Here is a 20,117-nt window from a genome sequence, read left to right as displayed (position 1 = left end):
AATGAATACGGTTCTTGCTTTTTTGCTGTGTTACCCGAAGCCATTGACTGCCCTCTCTGTGGTTCGGGCTTAATGCTGCGGCATTGATGTGTTGTGGGGCCATTGTGGGATCTGGGACGGGCTTGCACAGGTGACCTCAGAGGGAACAACGTGGTGGCTGCCACACTCCCCTCTCCCCAGGCTCCTGAGCTGGGGCTCCGCCCCACCCCCACCCCCTTGGAGCAGCACCCCCCCCACCCAGGGCCTGGCTGGGGGTGGAGAGCCCAGCACTTTCAGTATCAGCCCTCCACAAGGGTTGTTATTTTTCCTGTCATGTTTGTTGGGGTCCAGCTCAAGTTTGTTTTTCTTGCAGAAAGGCAGGAAGGCCAATTTGGAACACACACAACTCACATGTCATCGGGGGTGGCTCGCCCAGCGCCTGGCATTGGCTCCCTGACAGTTAAAAGGCGCAGGGCGGCCAGCCCAGGGCCAGCCCCGGGAACAAGGAAAAGGAGGGAGAAGGCGAGATGCTTATCTGCCCAGGCCTGGGGGGCGGGGGCCCATTCTTCTCCCTCCGCTGCTCCTCCCGGGGGACCCCTGGCCTCAGCGACAAGCCTCCGGCCCCAGGCCCGCGGCTGGGCGCCTCCACGCTCTGTCCACCCCTTCCTCTTACAGAATGCGTGAGGAAGCAGCCGCCCTGAGGAGGGAAAGTCTGCATCAGCAGAGATCCAGGCTGCAGCCTTGAGGGAGGCAGAAGCAGGAAGAGGGAGAGAGCATTTTCCATTTTGGACCCAAGACAATCGTGCGGTTATTGGAGAAGAGTGCGGTGTTTTTCCACCCTGGCTTGAGGGGTGTTGGGAGTTTCCTTATAGAAGCTTTCAGTGGTTTAGATGTTAGGGTGTCGGATGAAATGATGCTCTCCAGTGTGTGTGGAGGCTGATGGGTGCCGTGTGGCGAACTGGGAAATTAAATTAAAAAATACACAAACAGGAGTTCCCATCATGGCTCAGTGGTAAGGAACCCAACTAGTATCCGTGAGAACTCGGGTTCAATCCCCGGCCTCCCTCAGTGAGGTAAAGGATTGCCGGTAAAGAATCCGGTGTTGCCATGAGCTGTGGTGTAGGTCGAAGACGCGGCTGGGATCTCGAGTTGCTGTGGCTGTGGTGTAGGCCAGCAGCTGTAGTTCCGATTCAGCCCTCTAGCCTGGGAACCTCTGTATGTTGTAGGTACGACCCTCAAAATATAAAAACAAAGCTAAAGCAAAAACCATAAACAATAACATTTCTTAAATATATTCTGATATTGGTAACTAAAGTTTCCTCAGTCAATTTATTAATGAAAATTTGGGGGATTCAGTGTTGCCTTGAAGGTATTTAGTCCCTGGAAGCATCATTGTTCTCATCTGTAAAACTGAGGTGGTAGGTAGGGTTTGCTTTGCAAGGTTTAGAAAGGATTCAGAGATGGTGCTTTGGGCATAATTTCTAACACCTAATGGCCTCCACCAAAATGACAGCTGTTATTGTGATTCCTACCTGTGCTCATCATTTTTTTTTTCTTTTTTAATGCTAATGGTTAGAGTTAGAAGAGAAGCCGGAACCATGGTTTTAGAGGATCTTCTTTGTGTTGACGTTTCTGTTTAGATGGGTTCCCCACTGTCCTTTAAGAAAGACATTTCACGTGCTTATCAAGCCCTTTGCAAATCCTTCGCCGCCTGTGGTGGATCAGGGGTCCAAAGAGGCCCAGCACGTCCCCCGCCCCCTCCCCATGGGCTCTTGTTTGGTGTCATGGCCACTCGTCGGGGTGGTGTACCTTCTCATCCCTCAGAATCTGGGCTGGCCCTGGGCCTTCTTGGACTGTGTGGAAGTCGTGGTCAGGGGCTGCAACGCCAGGCGTGAAGGAGGAAGGACGGCTTCTGTCTTTCTGTTCCTGGACGTCTGGAAGGTCAGCAGTCTGGCTCCTGGGGAGATCGAGGGGCCCAGAGAGGGAGAGGGCCTGAAACTGTATAGAAAGGGAAACTCGGCATTTCACATCCAGCTGAGCCTGGACGCTGGGGAACCTGCCAGGCACATGTACCCACAGGTCTGTGGCAGGACCACAAAGACTAGCAGAAGAAGCCACCAGCCCAGCCCCGGCTGCAGGATCAAGAGCAACTAAATGGTGACTATTTCAAGCTACTAAGTTGTGGAGTTTGTTTTTGTCATTTGGGGGCCGCACCTGCTGCATATGGAGGTTCCCAGGCTAGGGGTCAAGTTGGAGCTGCAGCCACAACTTGACCCCTACACCACAGCTCATCGCAACGCCGGATTCTTAACCCACTGAGCGAGGATCGAACCTGCATCCTCACAGATACTGGTCAGATTCGTTTTCGCTGAGCCATGAAAAGAACTCCTTTGGTGTGGTTTGTGATGTACACTGGATTATCAAAACATTGGGTCAACTAATGTTGAATCTCTGTTGCATTATTTTCAAATGTTGAGCGAGAATGGTTTTTGACTCATACAACTTGAGTTCCTAAGTATGATCTTGTGAAGACTATACTTGACGATTTTGTATTTTTCTAGATATACCAACTAGATCATTCTCCTGTTATAATTCTCCATTTCTTCTTCCTGGTCACTTTACTTTAAAATACAAGGTATTTTCAAAGTGTTGGTCTCGGTTGATCATAGTGAATATTAGTCATATTGAGAATTTTCAATGATTATTTCCTTCATTTAAATTGACGGAGTTATCTTTAAACTCTCAAAGTAGAAGATGAAATTGCTGTGTAATTTTTCTGCAGAAGGTAGAAGTGAATTTGAATTATTAATTTAGTAAATGGTGCATTTTTAATTTTGATGAAAATATTCACGATAAAAAGAAAATAAAGGTTAAAAAATCATCTGAGAGTATTTTGAGTGCCCAAGAAGCAAAACAAATATAAATGCAACATAAAATAGAGTTATCATTGTTTTCCTCTTTGTTTTATTTTTTGTGCTTGTGGTAAAATGTACGTAAAATTTACCATCTTAACCATTTTTAATACTGGCTTTATAAAATGAGTTTAAACCCTTACTGGTTTTTGATCTTGATGGAGTATTCCTTTTTCTTTTTTTTTTTTCTTTTTGCCTTTTCTAGGGCCGCACCTGTGGCATATGGAGGTTCCCAGGCTAGGGGTCTACTCGGAGCTGTAGCTGCCAGCCTACACCACAGCCATAGCAACGCCAGATCCAAGCCAAGTCTGTGACCTACACCACAGCACACGGCAACGCCAGTTCCTTAACCCACTGAGCAAGGGCAGGGATCGAACCCAAATCCTCATGGTTTCTAGTTGGATTCGTTAACCATTGCGCCACGACGGGAACTCCAGTATTCCTTTTTTTAAAAAAAATATTTTTCCCTTTCTAAGTCCAGAAATGCCATTTAACTTAACTCACAGTTTACAGAATTTTTCTTTATATTTAGAATTAGTTTCCATTTCATTTGTGGACAATCTATTTACTTCCTCTTAGTTCTTATTAAATCATGATTCATCTCTCAATTTTAATTAGTTCCCTTCTCTCCTGTAAAGTTGATTGTGAAAATGAGACTCTTGATACAGTGGGAGATAATAGGTGAAACGTATGGAAAGCCCTAAAAAGCAAAAAAAAAGAAGTTATGGAAAGACTTGTCTGTGGCAGTGACAGTGAAGTTCACTATCCCTCAAACCATCACTTTAGCAAATTCTCCTTTTCATCTTGGAGAAGGGGGGTCAGGTCATTTTCAGGGGGGGTTGGGGACGTGATGACCGTGGCCGTGGGACAGGTGCTCCCTGGGATGGGAGGGAAACTGGGTGGCGTGGTACCGGGCAGACTGTAGGCTCACAGCAGGGGCTTGATAGCATCCTGGTGTTTGCCCCGGTGGCCTTATTGGTCTTGGAACCGTCTCCCTCAGGTTCGACCTCCAGTATCATGCTTCTTCCACCCTGTCCTGAGGGGTCCCCTGTAAAACTTGCAGTCATGCAGACATCAGAACCTATTTACCACAGAAAGATGTGCGCTTGGGAGCCGTCTCTGAGGGTTCTCTGAGATACTGCGTCCTGGGTTTAAGCCTTCAGTTTTGTTGGCCAAATAAAACAGAATTCTCAAAAAAAAAAAAAAAAAAGGGAAAAAAGGAAAAAGAAAAGAGATGTAAAATTGCCAGGTTCCTAAGGTAAGTTTTATGATCATGCCCTTTATTTAGAATTCTTAGCAAAGAATTTATGTATGTATGTATGTATTTATTTTTTGCTTTTTAGGGCTGCACCTTCAGCATATGGAGATTCCCAAGCTAGGGGTTGAATTGGAGCTACAGCTGCTGGCCTACACCACAGCCACAGCAACTCGAGATCCTAGCCACGTCTTCGACCTACACCACAGCTCACGGCGACACTGATCCTTAACCCACTGAGCGAGGCTAGGGATCGAACACAAAACATCATGGTTCCTAATCGGATTTGTTTCCGCTGAGCCACAATGGGAACTCTAAGAATTTATCCATAGGAAGGAAAAAAAAACGTATAAGACCTTAAAGTCACATTGATGTTCAATTACTCCTCCCAGAGTAAGATGCAGTTGGTTTCAAGTTTGTAAATGATTGGCAGGTTAGAACCCATTAGTATCATGTTGAACATTTGTAATGGCTGTAATTAACGGGTTAAAGGCAGCGTTTACTGTGGAAGATGAGCATTTAGTAGGTTACTGCAACTTCTTTTTCAGGAGGCACCCTGGCTATTTGCTGTCTCTCACATCTCTTGAGTCTTACTGCAAAGGATATTCATGAGGAGAAGGTGGAATTTCTACATCATGGTCCCATTTTCCTGGTTCTTTGCGTATCAGAGGTTTTCCCTGCGTGCCGAGCATTAAGGAGGATGTATGCTCAGGGCTGGTGGATGCTGTCACCTTCCTTTAGAAATGATGGCATTCTGTTCTAGCAAAGTGGTGATTAGGGGGCCTCTTGACCCCTCCGGGTTGGTGTGTTTGTGTTTGGCCTCAGTCCCAGGGTCTGGCTGGTATTCTGGGGCCATGTCCTTTATTCAGAATCGGCATCTCCCAGTGTCTGCTGCCTGGGGGCCCGTGGACCCCTCCTCTGCAGGACGTCTGAGGATTTGCTCTGTGCTGTGCCGTCCAGCCTTCAGCCCAGCACCATGGGGGCACCCGCTCAGATTTCTGCCACCCCTTCTCCCTCGTCCCTGTCCCCACATCCCAGGGCTTCTCCCACTGCCCTGAATGCCTGCATCTGCTCCTGCGAACGGTAGAGGTCAGGGCTCTGTGCTTGGGGTCTACGTGACCCTGGGCTGAAAGCCAGGGTGAATTGGGGCTCATTTTAAGTATTGCCCTTTTCTCCAGGATTACCAGCCTCTGCTTCCTGTTGTCCAGGGCTGGAAACCATTTGGTTCCTATATCAAGTACTGCTTAATAGTTGTCCGCAGTAGGAGGTGATGGTTGGTTCAAGTTGCTCAGTCAGAATCGGAAGCTGAAAGTCTGGGTTTTGGCAGAAGTAGCAAAGCTCTTAGAATAGGACAACCCAAGTCTGATTCAGTCCTGTGGTGTATATGATTTTTACACTCTTCTGTATAGATTTCTCATCTTCTGTTTATGTAAACAGAAGCCTTTTATAACTTAGGGAATTTAAAAAAATCTTTTCAGCCTGTTCTTTTACTTATTTACTTTTCATTTTTAAAAAATTGAAGTAGAGTTGATTTACAATGTTGTGTGAATTTCTGCTATACAGCTAACTGATTCAGTCATACATATACCCACATCCATTCCCAGATAGGTTATCACAGAATAATGAGTAGAGTTCCCTGTGCTGTACAGCAGGTCCCTATTGACCATCCATTCTATATTCAAGAGTGTGCGTATGCCAATCACAAACTCCTAATCCATCCTTCCCCACTACCTTTCCCCTTTGGTAACCATAGTTTATTTTTGAGATCTATTAAGTCTGTTTCTGTTTTGTAAATAAGTTCACTTGTATCATTTTAAAAATTAGATTCCACATATAAGTGATATCATATGATATTTGTCCACCTGTGTCTGACTCACTTAGTGTGATCATCTCTAGGTCCACACATGTTACTTGTTTATGGCTGAGTAGTATTCCATTGTATATATGTACCACATTTTCTTTTTTTTACTTTTTATTTTTTATTTTTATCTTTTTATATAATGATTTTTATTTTTTTCCATTATAGCTGGTTTACAGTGTTCTGTCAATTTTCTACTGTACAGCAAGGTGACCCAGTTACACATACATGTATACATTATTTTTTCTCACATTATCATGCTCCATCATAAGTGACTAGACATAGTTCCCAGTGCTACACAGCAGGATGTCATTGCTTATCCATTCCAAAAGCAATAGTCCACATCTGTTAACCCCAAGCTCCCAATCCATCCCACTCCCTCCCTCTCCTCCTTGACAACCCCAAGTCTATTCTCTAAGTCCATGATTTTCTTTTCTGTGAAAAGGTTCATTTGTGCCATATATTAGATTCCAGATATAAGTAATATCATATGGTATTTGTCTGTCTCTCTCTGTCTTACTTCACTTAGTATGAGAGTCTGTAGTTCCCTCCATGTTGCTGCAAATGGCATTATTTTGTTCTTTTTACGGCTGAGTGATATTCCCTTGTGTATATATACCACATCTTCTTAATCCAATCATCTGTCAATGGACATTTGGGTTGTTTCCATGTCTTGGCTATTGTGAATAGTGCTGCGATGAACATGCATGTGCATGTGTCTTTTTCAAGGAAAGTTTTGTCTGGATATATGCCCAAGAGTGGGATTGCTGGGTCATATGGTAGTTCTACGTATAGATTTCTAAGGTACCTCCATACTGTTCTCCACAGTGGTTGTACCAGCTTACATTCCCACCAACAGTGCAGGAGGGTTCCCTTTTCTCCACACCCCCTCCAGCATTTGTTATTTGTGGACTTATTAATGATGGCCATTCTTACTGGTGTGAGGTGGTACCGCATGGTAGTTTTGATTTGCATTTCTCTAATAATCTGTGATGTTGAGCATTTTTTTCATGTGCTTGTTGGCCATCTGTATATCTTCCTTGGAGAATGGTCTATTCAGGTCTTTTGCCCATTTTTCAACTGGATTGTTGGCTTTTTTGCTGTTGAGTTGTGTATGTTGTTTATATATTTTAGAGATTAAGCCCTTGTCTGTTGCATCATTTGAAACTATTTTCTCCCATTCTGTAAGTTGTCTTTTTGTTTTCTTTTTGGTTTCCTTTGCTGTGTAAGAGCTTGTCAGTTTGATTAGGTCCCACTGGTTTATTTTTGCTTTATTTCTGTTGTTTTGGGAGACTGACCTGAGAAAATATTTGTAAGGTTGATGTCAGAGAATGTTTTTTGCCTATGTTCTCTTCCAGGAGTTTGATGGTGTCTTGTCTTATATTTATGTCTTTCAGCCATTTTGAGTTTATTTTGGTACATGGTGTGAAGGTATGTTCCAGTTTCATTGATTTGCATGCAGCTGTCCAGATTTCCCAGCAATACTTACTGAAAAGACTGTCTTTTTCCCATTTTATGTTTTTGCCTCCTTTGTGAAAGATTAATGGACCATAGGTGTCTGGGTATGTACCACATTTTCTTGATCCACATCATCTGTCAATGGACATTTAGGTTTTAGCTCTTGCATTTTTTTTTTTCTTTTTAGGGCCACACCTGCAACATATTGAAGGTCCTAGGCTAGGGGTCGAATCAGAGCTACAGCTGCTAGCCTATACCACAGCCATAGCAATGCTGGGTCCAAGCCACATCCGCAACTTACATCACAGCTCATGGCAACGCCAGATCCTTAACCCACTGAGTGAGGCCAGGGATTGAACCCAAGACCTTATGGATACTGGTCAGGTTCATTAACTATTGAGCCACAACAGGAACCTCCCTCAGCTCTTACTTTTTGAGATGAAAAACCTGGGACCCAAAAGGGTAGAGATTTGTCAAAGTCAAAGGCCAGGGGAGGGTCAAGGTCAAAGGCTGAGGGAGGGTCAAGGTCAAAAGCTGAGGGAGGACAATCTGGGTTTCCTTTGGTTCTTTTCTTGGACATGCTGCTTCCTCTGCTCACTCTCTCTTCTTACCTTCCAGTTTCTTGACTTCGACTCTTGTTGGTAGAAAGTGATGAAAAGCCAGCTGGTGCTGGAGGTGGAGGGATGTGGTTTTCAGAGGCCCAGCCATCCTCAGAATCACAGAGCAGCATGGCACTTCCTCAAAACAAATGAAACAGAACTACCATCCGAGCCAGTATCCTACTTCTGGGTATATTCCCAAAAGAATCGAAAGCAGGGATTTGACCAGATTCTTGTACCTCCATGTTCAGGGTAGCATTATTCACAACAGCCAAAGGGTGGACGTGATCCAGGTGCCCACTGATAGACTTTGGATGAGCGAACGTGGTCCATCCATACTAGGTGATATCATTAAACCTTGCAGAGGAAGGAAGTCCTGACACAGGCTACAACATGGATGAAACTTGAGGACTTGAAGCCAAGTGAAACAAGCCAGTCACAGAAAGGGAAATACCACACGGGTCCACTGTTGTTTGGTTCCTGGAGTTGTCACATTTATAGAGACGGAAGGGAGGACCATGGTTTCCAGGGGCTGAGGCGAGGGAAGTGGGGAGTTATTGGTGATTGGGTACAGAGTTCCAGCTTGGGAAGAGGAGAAGGTTCTAGAGATGATGGTGGTGATGGTACAACACTGGGAAGTTATGTAACACTGCTGAGCTGTGCACCTAAAAATGGTGAAGATGGTACATTTTATGTTATGTGTATTTTGCCACAATTAAAAGAATGACAGAGCAGGAGGTCCCATTGTGGCTCAGTGGTGACAAACCCAACTAGTCTGCATGAGGATGTGGGTTCAATCCCTGGCCTTGCTTAATGGGTGAAGGATCTGGCATTGCTGTGAGCTGTGGTGTGGTTGCAGATGCGGCTGGAATTTGGTGGTGTAGTGGCTGTGGTATAGGCCAGCAGCTGCAGCTCCGATTTGGCTCCTAACCTGGGAACTTCTATATGCTGCAGGTGCAGCCCTAAAAAAGAAAAGAAAAGAAAAAAGAATGACAGATCAGAATATTAGGGACAGGGGCTTGGAGCTGAGGACTGTTGGTCAATGAGAAGCATACTTGCTAATAAGCATAAATCTGGCCTAAGCCTGGTGTAGCTTAGGATGGAATCACTTTCTGCAGCTTTGCCAATGTTGATCTGATACAGTTTCCTAGTTCTGTGGCCCTTTGTGCGTCAGGCATTGTACTCAGTAAGCTGTGGAGCACCAGGCATAGGCCAGGAGCTATATCTCCGATTCGACTCCTAGCCCCCTAGCCTGGGAACTTCCATATGCCAAAGATGTGGCCCTAAAAAGACAAACAACAACAAACAAACAAACAATAAAAAGAATTGGAGCCATCAGAGGAGGGGAGTTTTGAAATTTTTGTTGGTCTTTCTTTGGTCATTGATTTTATGAATGTGCATTGGTTATAGGCTGAGCTGTGCAGGCTGAAAAATGTGCAGCTGGTATTTAATCTTGCACCTTATTACTACTGTCAGACTCAGAATGGACTGGACTGACTCCCAACAGGTTAGAAATGTCCCCATGGAATATGACCAAAACATGAATCAAACAGAGAATAAGCACTATGAAAAGAAAATATATACCATTAGTGGAGTTCCTGCTGTGGTGCAGTGGGTTAAGAACCTGACTGCAGTGGCTCGGATTGCTGCGGAGGCACGGGTTCCATCCCCAGTCTGGTGCAGCAGGTTAAAGGACCCTGTGTTTCCACTGCGGCTCGGATTCAATTCCTGACCTGGGAACTTCCACATGCCGTGAAATATGGCCATCAAAAATATATCGTTAGAGTTAATGCCAAGATAATCATGAATGAGTATTTATTCAGTGCTTGCTCCACTCCAGGGAAGCAGCGTACAAGAGAGAAAGCCGCCTCTGTCCCTGAGCCTCGCTCTGTCCCCTGTGTGGGACACCTTCCTGGTCATCCTTGCGCATGTGGGGTGGGTAAGCGACCTAGTGGAGCAGCTGGCACCCAAGCTCTAGGGAAGGAAAGGGCAAAGTAGGGGATCAGTCAGACAGGAGGCAGGCCAAGTGCGGGTGAGGCAGTTTTAAGGAGGGGGGAGACCTCACTGAGTGACAGTCTAGCCAGGACTCGGAGGGGGGCACATCGGAGCGTGGAGCCCCCGGGGTCCCCATGCATTGAGGGGGGCAGGAAGGCATGAGACCAGGTGAGGGGTGGCTTCTGGAGCTCCTGGAAGGGTTTTGGCTTCACCTGGGTGAGACGGGAGAGTGGACTGCAAGCAGGGGTGGGGACAGCGGGGTCAGGTTCTGGCTGCTCCCAAAGGTGAAAAAGCAGGAGTCCTGACTTGGATGGACCGGGGATGGGGGCAGTGGTTAAAGAGGATTCTCAGAGGTTGAGATTCGTGGCCTGTCCACTGTCTGGACCTCTGTTTCCCGAGAAATGCACCTGGCGGGAGTGTAGGAAGCTAGTGAGGCCAGTAATCAGCAGACAGGCAGGTCCGCATGCAAAGAAGTTGAGAACCGGGACCGGATGCGGGTCAGGGATGGATGGAGGGTTTTGCTGAAAAGGCGAGGCCCCGGGTTGCTGGTGCCCGGCGTGCCGCTGGGAGATGGGCTGGACCTTCGGCTTGGGGCCCTGGCACATGGCCAGCTCGCTGACTCTCCGCTTCCATCTATAAGGTGATGGAACCTGTTAGGGACACTGCTTAGTGCTGCTCAGTTCCTGTCTCTCTGCTCCTGGCCCACAGGGCCCTTTGGAAGCCTAACCGAAAGCAGCCCCTATGAGAAGCCTGGAAAAACTCCCAAGGAGAACTTCACCTGGCTTTGCTGCTCCTTTTCTGAGCCTTGCACTTTGCTGCTCTCCGAGGCTGTTCATCTTTCAGAGACAGCTGATGGCCTACGGTCCCTTCCCTTCCCCCTTTTCAAAACTAGCCCGAGTTTCTGTTCCAGGTTTGCAAACACCGTTCTCACCTAGGTGCCAAGATAAACCAGCCAGAGGGAGGGCTAACGTGTTAATGGTGCTGGGTTTTTGGTTAACCTTCCATGGATCTTTGGTCTGCAGGACCCACCACCAACCCACCCCGCCTCCTCTAAGGTAGTTGCTGCTTGAAAACCTGCTGTTTTCCTTCGAGGGAGGAGGATGCATGGGGTGGGTGCAGGTGAGAAGCCAGGAAGCCGGGGTTTCTGAGATCTTCTGTGTGCTGTGAAGTGGTTTTCACACAGAACTGATAAAATCATGCTGTTCTTGAAATTAAGATGTTGGCGTAGAACAAACACAAATGTAGACTAAATATGTGATTGTCTCATCCTAATTAACCCCTGGCCTGCAACAGGCCTCTCTGCCTGATCCCGCCTCCCTGCCGCTGCAGGAGTGGGACCCTTGTGAGAGGCGGTCAGCTGGTGCAAGAGAAATAGCTGGAAGGTGAAGTGCCTTCTGATAGGATTTGAAATGTTCTTCCAAAATACACAGATTTAATGAAAAGAGGAAAAATTTAGTGACGATAACACCATCATTGGAAAACAAAGCCTGTTTCTAGGGAAGCAGCAATATTTTCCTTTATAATAGCAGCAGAAAGTAACAGTGAACTTGAGAATTCCAGTCCTTGAGCTGGAGTCAGGAGTTGAGTAAATTCCATTATTTTTGCAGATTTAACACATTAACGCAGATGTCTGTCCTTGGAGAAGCTTGGGCATGCTGAAATAAATAGATTTTCTGCCACTCAACCTCTTGGATTTCCTAAATTACTTTTCTATGAGACCTCTTTGGTTTTCATGATTATTATTAAAGAGAAGAAACTCATGCCACCCAAATTTTAGAAAACACAGAGAAACAAAACCCAAACCAAAAAAGACAGATGGCCCCACCCCCTTAGTGAGTAGGTTGACTATGAACTTGAGACATGTGCAGTGAGCATATTGGTGTTTGTCCTTGGAGAAACTTTCTCTGAGAACGTTTTCTTCTGCACGTGGGGTACAGCCCTCACATGACGGGGACCTTGCTCTTCTCACTGCGTGGGGCACCCCTGCACGTTTCCAGGGCAGCCAGGTGTTCCCACAGTGGTCTCAGGTGCTGCCCGGCCTCTGGGCTGGTCCTCCAGCATCAGCAGGGGGAGAGCCCCCCAGGTGTAAGATGAACAAGGGCTGGGAGGCACCGTCCTAGTGGGTATGTGCAGCATGTGCGGTGCTGAAGAGAGCGTGACAGTGACACCAGGGAAGAGTCCTCTGGCAGCCTGCAGGATGGAAACAGAGCAGTTGGATTCAAGGAGTATTTGGGAGGTGGACAGGGAAGGACTTTGAGTGCGTTGGCCGTGGGCCTGGAGGTGCGGGCACAGCCCCTTCAGAAGGGCCTTGCTCCCCTGCTCGCCGGGCTCTCAGCCGCTCCTGACCCAGGTGGCCCTGGAGGCCATTTCCAGGCCTAAGCCATAGCCACCCTCTCTGCCCCGCCTGCCTTCATCTCCCCGCCCCAGGGCACCGGGAGGGCCACAGACAGAGGAACTGCATGTGGCCCCTGGGCTGCTGGCAGCTTGTTCACTGTGACCCAGAGCGCACACGGAGGACCCGGCTAGGCAGGAGGGGTGCAGACAGTGAGTTCAGGGCGGGCTGTGACCTTGGGGAGCTTGTGGCCTCTTCCTGAGGAGACACCAGTGGGTGAGTCACCCGGCCCTTGGTCTTGAGGTTGAGGGGGGCTTGAAGATGTGTGGTCACAGGTGTATCTCTTGCTCTCTTTTCCTAGCATCTCCATGCTCAGGCTGTTCTGAAATATTCCCAGTTTCTTTTTTTTTTTAATTCTTTTTTTATTTTCTTTTCTTGGCCACACACCAGAGCCACACCAGGGCCACATCAAGGCCCCTGGGCGACCAGCCTAGAGGCCAGCCCAGGCTAGGGGTCAAATCAGAGCTGCAGCTGCCGGCCTACACCACAGCCGCTGTAACACTGGATCTGAGCCGCATCTGCAACCTACACCACAGCTCATGACAACACCAGATCCTTAACCCACTGAGTAAGGCCATGGATCGAACCCGCATCCTCACGGATACTAGTTGAGTTCTTAACCTGCTGAGCCACAGTGGGAACTCTCCTGTGTCTTGAATATACTTTGCTCTCCTTTAACCTCTGGGCCTCATTGCTGCCTGCGTGGAAATGTTCTTTTCCCCTCACATTCTTCCCCTACTTGGTTTCTGCTCATTCTCATGATGATGTGACCTCTTCCAGGAAGTCCTCTCAGACGTACGCAGAATTGGTTTAGGGGCCTGACTTACCCTAATCCAGAGCCTGCCGCAGCCTAGCACTCATCACATGATGTTATTCTTTTTTTTTTTTTTTGTCTTTTTGCTATTTCTTGGGCCGCTCCCACGGCATATGGAGGTTCCCAGGCTGGGGGTCCAATCGGAGCTGTGGCCACTGGCCTGCGCCAGAGCCACAGCAACGCAGGATCCGAGCCGAGTCTGCAACCTACACCACAGCTCACGGCAACGCCGGATCGTTAACCCACTGAGCAAGCGCAGGGATCGAACCTGCAACCTCACGGTTCCTAGTCGGATTCGTTAACCACTGCGCCACGACGGGAACTCCCGCATGATGTTATAATTGCCAATGTCCTTCCTCGTATTCTCCCCAAAATTTATAAACTTCAGGAGGAGGGACTTTGTCTGATTTGGTGCAGTCTTTGTCCCCAGCCCCTCCCATGGTCCTGACACAGGAGGCATCAATAAGTCATTGCTGAGTGAACAGTGATGATTGAAGGAAAGACTCAGCAGAGGAGGAGGAATGCCCAGACCAAGAGCTGAGGCTGAGGCAGAGGTTAAGCAGAGATACTGGGGAGGTGTGGCCCCAGGATAGGGGTAATTCATTGACTGAGTTAACCAGGACTATTAGACCAGTGTTGTTGGACATTTGGGTCTCCACACCATTTTCTTTAAGGTTGTTTTTATAAACAATGCTACTGCAACTGCTTGTCTCCATACAGATTTTGTGCGCATCTTACACTATATTCTTAGGATGACTTAAGTGGAATTTCTGTGTCAAAAATTTTCATGTCATTAGATTTTTGATATCTATTAGTGACAGTTTATCCACTGGGAACATTGTTTTCTTTTGGGGCTTAGTCCCAGTCCTGAATTATTTGACATTTTTAATATGAAGATCTCATTTATTTATTAAATTTCAAAAATATAGTAACATAAAACTGACGCTTTAAGCCATTTTAAGTGTACAAACTAGAGGCATTAAATACATTCATGATGTTGTATAACCATTTCCATTGTCCATTTCCAGAACTTCTCTTCATCATCCCAAACAAAGCCTGGGCATTTTAAGTGGTAACGCCCCATTCCTGTCTTCTCATTTTTTTGGGAGAATTTGGGGTTTAACTGCATTTTCACGCAGCAACCAAAATGTTGATTGATTCTTAGAAGTGCCTGACTCTGCATTTAGCTATAACCACTGGGAACATGTTTGAATCAAGCCTTGAGGAAGTAACGTTCAGGCCCTCATGCTGTTAAGTAAATAGCCTTTAGGGTTCTTTAGACCTAGAGTGTATCCATTTGAGAAATTCAAGAGCTCTTCAACCTGAGAGATTTTTTATCGAATAACTTGAAATAAGCAAAGACCAGCATGTTCGGGATTTTGGAAGCTAGATCTAAACTAGAAATAAGACACAGGAGGGGTCTCTCTGTTTGCAGGTGACGTTCTTGATCCCAAGTATTGATGGGGTGGGGCTTACCCAAGTGGCAGCGATTTTAAAGAAAACGCTGCATCTGTTCTGAAATGATCTCCCAAAGAAGAGAGCTTTACGTCCTTTTCACAGCCTGGGGCACCTTCTGAGGTCTTCTGTGAAAGGTCAGAACAACCCGAGGATGACAGCCAGGGCTGGAGGAGCATCTCTCCAGGGCCTGGTGGGGATCCTGAGGTTAAGGTGTGTCTGGAGCCTACCTGAAACAATGGCAGTTTGCAGCTCTGCCAGTGGTGCTTGGGCCTATCTCATACTGTGAGAATTACTAAGCAAAAAGGAATTGTATTGAAACTCAGGGCAGAACAGGGGGAGGATTTATGGAGGATTAACTTTCTTTCATCTTCTTACCTTTCAAATAGGGAAACAAGCCCAACAAACTGAGTTAAGGGGAGGGGCCTCCCGAGAGCCTTTGAAGTTTTTCTTTGCGAACACTTATCTGGACCTTTTCCCTTCAAAGTAAAAGCCTTATAAGCACCGGTTTTCTTTGTGCATTCCTCGCTCTTCACGGATTAACAGAGGTTATACAGTAAAAGGAGGCTCTGATAACGGACTGGGGCATGCCGACCCATTTAGAATATTAATAAATGATGATGAGCTCATACAAACGACTGAACAGTTTTTTTTTGTTGTTGTTTAAATGATTAAACATTTCCTTTGGAGTTCCTGTTGCGGCTTAGCAGAAGCAAACCCACTAATATCCATGAGGATGCGGGTTTGATCCTTGCCTTGCTCAGTGGGTTAAGGATCTGGTGTCACCATGAGCTGTGGTGTAGGTCGCAGACATGGCTGGGATCCCGTGTTGCTGTGGCTCTGGTGTAGACCGGTAGCTGCCGCTCTGATTTGATCTCTAGCCTGGGAACTTCCATATGCTGCAGGAGTGGCCATTAAATAAATAAATAAATAAATAAATAAATAAATAAATAAATAAATAAATAAAAATAAAAAGTCTCCTTCTGCACTCTGGGAGCACCATTTAAACCTTAGGGAAATGATAAGATGAACAAGGGGAAAAATTCCAAATAATAATATGGCCCTAACACGTATGCATCTCACTCAATTTAAATTCAGCCAAGTCTGGCCCCTTGGTGGGGCTTTCTGTGTTAAAGTCTCTGAAAAAATAAACAACAAAGTCAGGTGTAGAATGTTTCAAAATAAGCAAAATTGATATCTTACATAGGTCATCATTTTTTAAAAACTGAATAATTTTTTTTTCTTTTTAGGGCCGCACTCAGGGCATATGGAAGTTCCCGGGCCAGGGGTGGAATCGGAGCTGCAGCTGCCAGCCTACACCACAGCCACAGCAACACCACATCCAAGCCACATCTGTGACTTAACGCTACAGCTTGTTGCAACTCCACTGAGCGAGGCCAGGGATTGAACGCATATCTGCGTGGAGACTATGTCCGGTTCTTAACCTGCTGAGCCACAGCAGGAACTCCATTGAAAGACTCTCTAAATTCTATAGTGCTTTACAACTTTCAGAAGTTTCACACATGTGATTTCATATAATCCCATAATAACCCTTTTATCCTGCCCTCGCATTACCCCCATATACTGCCCCTCCCCTCTTCCCTCTCTCCAACGGTAACCACTAGTTTGTTCTCTATGTCTGTGAGTGTGCTTGTTTTTGGTTTTATTCACTAGTTTTTGTGTTTTTTAGATTCCACATATAAGTAATATCATACAGCAATCTCTTTCTCTGTCTGACTTATTTCACTAAGCATAATGCCCTCCAAGTCCATCTGTATTGCTGCAAATGGCAAAATTTCATCCTTTTTTTATGACTGAGTAGCATTCCATTATATATATGTACCACATCTTCTTTTTTTTTTGTTTTTTTTACTCGATGAATTTATTACATTTATAGTTGTACAATGATCGTCACAATCCACTTTTATAGGATTTCCATCCCACACCCCCAGCGCATCCCCCACCCCCCAAAATGTCTCCTTTGGAAACCATAAGTTTTTCAAAGTCTGTGAGTCAGTATCTGTTCTGCAAAGAGGTTCATTGTGTCCTTTTTTCAGATTCTACATGTCGGTGATAGCATTTGATGTTGGTGTCTCATTATCTGACTGACTTCACTTAGCATGGTAATTTCTAGGTCCAACGATGTTGCTGCAAATGCTGTTATTTCTTTCCTTTTAATGGCTGAGTAATATTCCATTGTGTATATGTACCACATCTTCTTTATCCATTCATTTGTTGATGGATACTTAGGTTGCTTCCAAATCTTGGCAACTGTAAATAGCACTGCTGTGAACATTGGGGTGCATGTATCTTTTTAAATAATTTTTTTTTCAGATATGTGCCTAGGAGTGGGATTGCTGGATCATATGGTAGTTCTATTTTTAGTTTTTTGAGGAGCCACCATACTCTTTTCCACAGTGGCTGCACCAATTTTCATTCCCACCAAAAATGTAGAGGGTTCCCTTTCTCCACATCCTTGCCAACACTTGTTATGTGTGTTCTTTTTGATGATGGCCATTCTGGCCAGTGTGAGGTGATAGCTCCTTGTGGTCTTGTTTGCACCTCATAGGTCACCAGTTTTGATGGCTACAGGCCAGCCTGCCTTCAGGATATTTTCTCCACTCAGTGTGCCCCCTGCAGCCAGCTCAGAGCCCACTGATGCTGGGCTGTCTGAGGCCATTCTGACCACAGTCCTTCGTGTGGGTCTGTTTGTGCTTTGTTTATTCTTTCTTTCTGAATGTGTACAGGATCCTTTCTTTGCCCCCAGTCTTTTCCCATATATATTCCTTTTTCTCTGCTACATGTTCATGTTCCACAGTTGCAATCTTCTCTTAGTTCATATTTGTTTTCTGGGGGGGGCAGGATTGCTTCCCCTTGAATAATCGAATAATCTCTTTTTTCCATGTAACTTTTTTCTGTTTGTTTGGTCTTTTTCTTTCACTCCTTCTCAGTCCCTTGAAGTCTCTCTCTCTCATTCTTTGACAATAAACCATTTCTTCATATATTTGGTGACCTGGCTGTGTACTCATATGGGGACACTCAAAAACAGATTGGACCCAACAGTGGGTTGGGTGCTCTGATCCTGAAAGGCTGCTGTCTGTCAGGTGATGGGTCTGGGCGGGTGAGCTGGGCAGTCTCTCATGTATGTATTTTAGGTGTTTCCTCCTGGGCAGGCTGTGTCCTCCAGGGAAGACCTCCCATCCTCACTGGAGGCAGAGTCCTGCTGCCTGCACGGAGACCCTGAGTGGGGGAGACCCCGGTCTCTGTGTTAGGACCTGCCTGGTGCCTGCTTTAACGGTCCTTCGAGAATGACCCCTGAGTTTTACTCTGGTGTGGAGGCAGCGGGTGATCAGATCGTACTCATGAAAATTTCCATCAGACCCCTTTTTTGGGTGCCCTTCCCCCTCCTCCTCCCAGAGGTCCCTGCGGGCAGTTCTGGAGGCTTCGTTTGATAGGTTACGAATCCTCATGGTAGGGTTGTGTCGTCTTAGGTCTGCTGATTCATTTCCACCCCTCCTTCTGCTTCCCGGCATCAAGCTCACAGCTATTTTCCCCATCTGTTTTCTCCTTTCTGGTGGCTTTCTGCTGTAACAAACGCTTGCTTCTGTCACAGTAGGGGGGTCAGCAGAGCCAGAAGCAGATGTGCACCTTCTGCTTGCTGTCTCTGTCGGCGAGAGACTTCGTTTTTACCGTCATTAGAATTGTCACGACCGTTTCTTCTCTCATCTTTTCCTTTCATCACTTGGCTATCCTGTAACAAAGCAGTTAGGAGAGAGTTTGCCTGACATTTTATTTTATTTATTTAATTTTTTTTAGGGCCACACGTGTGGCATATGGAAATTCCCAGGCCAGGGGTTAAATCAGCCTGCACCCATGGCCACAGCAACGCCAGATCCGAGCCTCGTCTGTGACCCACACCACAGCTCATAACCACCCAGATCCTTAACCTACCGAGTGGGGCCAGGGATGGAACCTGCATCCTCGTGGATACTAGTTGTGTTCGTTACCTCTGAGACCAACATTTTAGATAAACCATCTTTTATGGATACATTTCAAACCATTCATCTGACAAACATTATTCTGATTTCTTCATTTTGATAACACAGAGACCAAGGCAAAGAATGATTCAGTGACAGAGAAGGTGGCAGGTCAAGTGTGTTATGCTGTTCAGGGAACTTCCACTCCAAGGGCAAGTTTTCGGCACAGTTGCATTCTCGAGGAGCAGTGCTGCTGTCAACAGGGTCAAAATCCTTCGTAATAGAACCGCACAGCAGAAATGCTGGTTGGCCTAATGGAATAATACAGCCTAATACAGTGCAGGCAAAAGTCTGCTGGAGCTTGTTGACTCGTGTTTCCAACACCTTCCTCCTGAGAGTGGCAGCGAGGTGGTGATAAAGACTGTGTTTGGAGCGTGTTATGAAAGATGAGATCACTTCATAGTCTTAACCATTGGAATACTACTTTAATCTGGTCATTCATTCTCTACGGTACAAACGGAAACCTGTAAATAACTCAGTGTTCCTTGATGCTGGGAACTGCTATTTACTTTTTAGCACTTAAAAAAAAAATCACTCAATTTATGTAAAGCTTATGGTTTCCATGGTTTTCACTGGAAGCGTAGAAACCTTTTGAGCACGCTGAGGAAAAGTAAAGATAGTACCCAAATTTAGAATGAAGCATCCTCAGTGAGGTCATAGCAGCATCAGACATTGAAACAGAAGTTTCTGCCTCGGCACTGATTCATATGCTGGATACGAGTTCTCTTAAGGATCCTTTAAGGACCTGGTATTGTCTCTGCAACAGCTCAGGTTGCTGCTGCAGCGTGAGTTCAGTCCCTGGCCCGGGGAACTTCCATATGCTGCAGGCATGGCCAAAGAAATTCAAATACTGGATAATTAAGCCATTAAAATGAAAGGAAATAAGAAAAATAGGAAAGAATATGAACCAGGAAACAATGAAAAGTATTTAACATCTGTTGAGAACCTGTTATTTGCAAGGCATTTTCATGTGCCTCAGCGCGGGGGCTGGAGGGACCACATTGACATTGAAACCTTTGTCATTGGGTTTTCTTGGTGAGCAAAAGCCAAAAAAGGACCTATAATTGAGAACTTAATGTAGGCTGCGTTCTAAACCCGGAGTTTTCTGAGACGAGCCCTATTAATGAGTTAGGTAGCCACTCTTTTCAAGGAACACACGCCTGTCTGTGCACTGACTGAGGCCACGTTCTCTGTTGGGAGCTTGCTGTGAGCAGGTGCACATTCTTGCCCCATCCTCACACATTCTGTGCTTGGTGACTGACACCGTTGCCGACATTTCTTCGTCACCTCCAGATCGGCGCTGGCTGCCGCCTCCCAGCCATTCTCAAACATGCGCAGAGCAGCCTGTCCCAGCCGAGGTGGA

This window comes from Phacochoerus africanus, chromosome 6 (genome assembly GCF_016906955.1).
Source record: "Phacochoerus africanus isolate WHEZ1 chromosome 6, ROS_Pafr_v1, whole genome shotgun sequence".
NCBI lineage: Eukaryota > Metazoa > Chordata > Mammalia > Artiodactyla > Suidae > Phacochoerus > Phacochoerus africanus.
The sequence above is the reverse complement of the archived record's forward strand: the minus strand, read 5'-3'. Positions refer to the sequence as shown.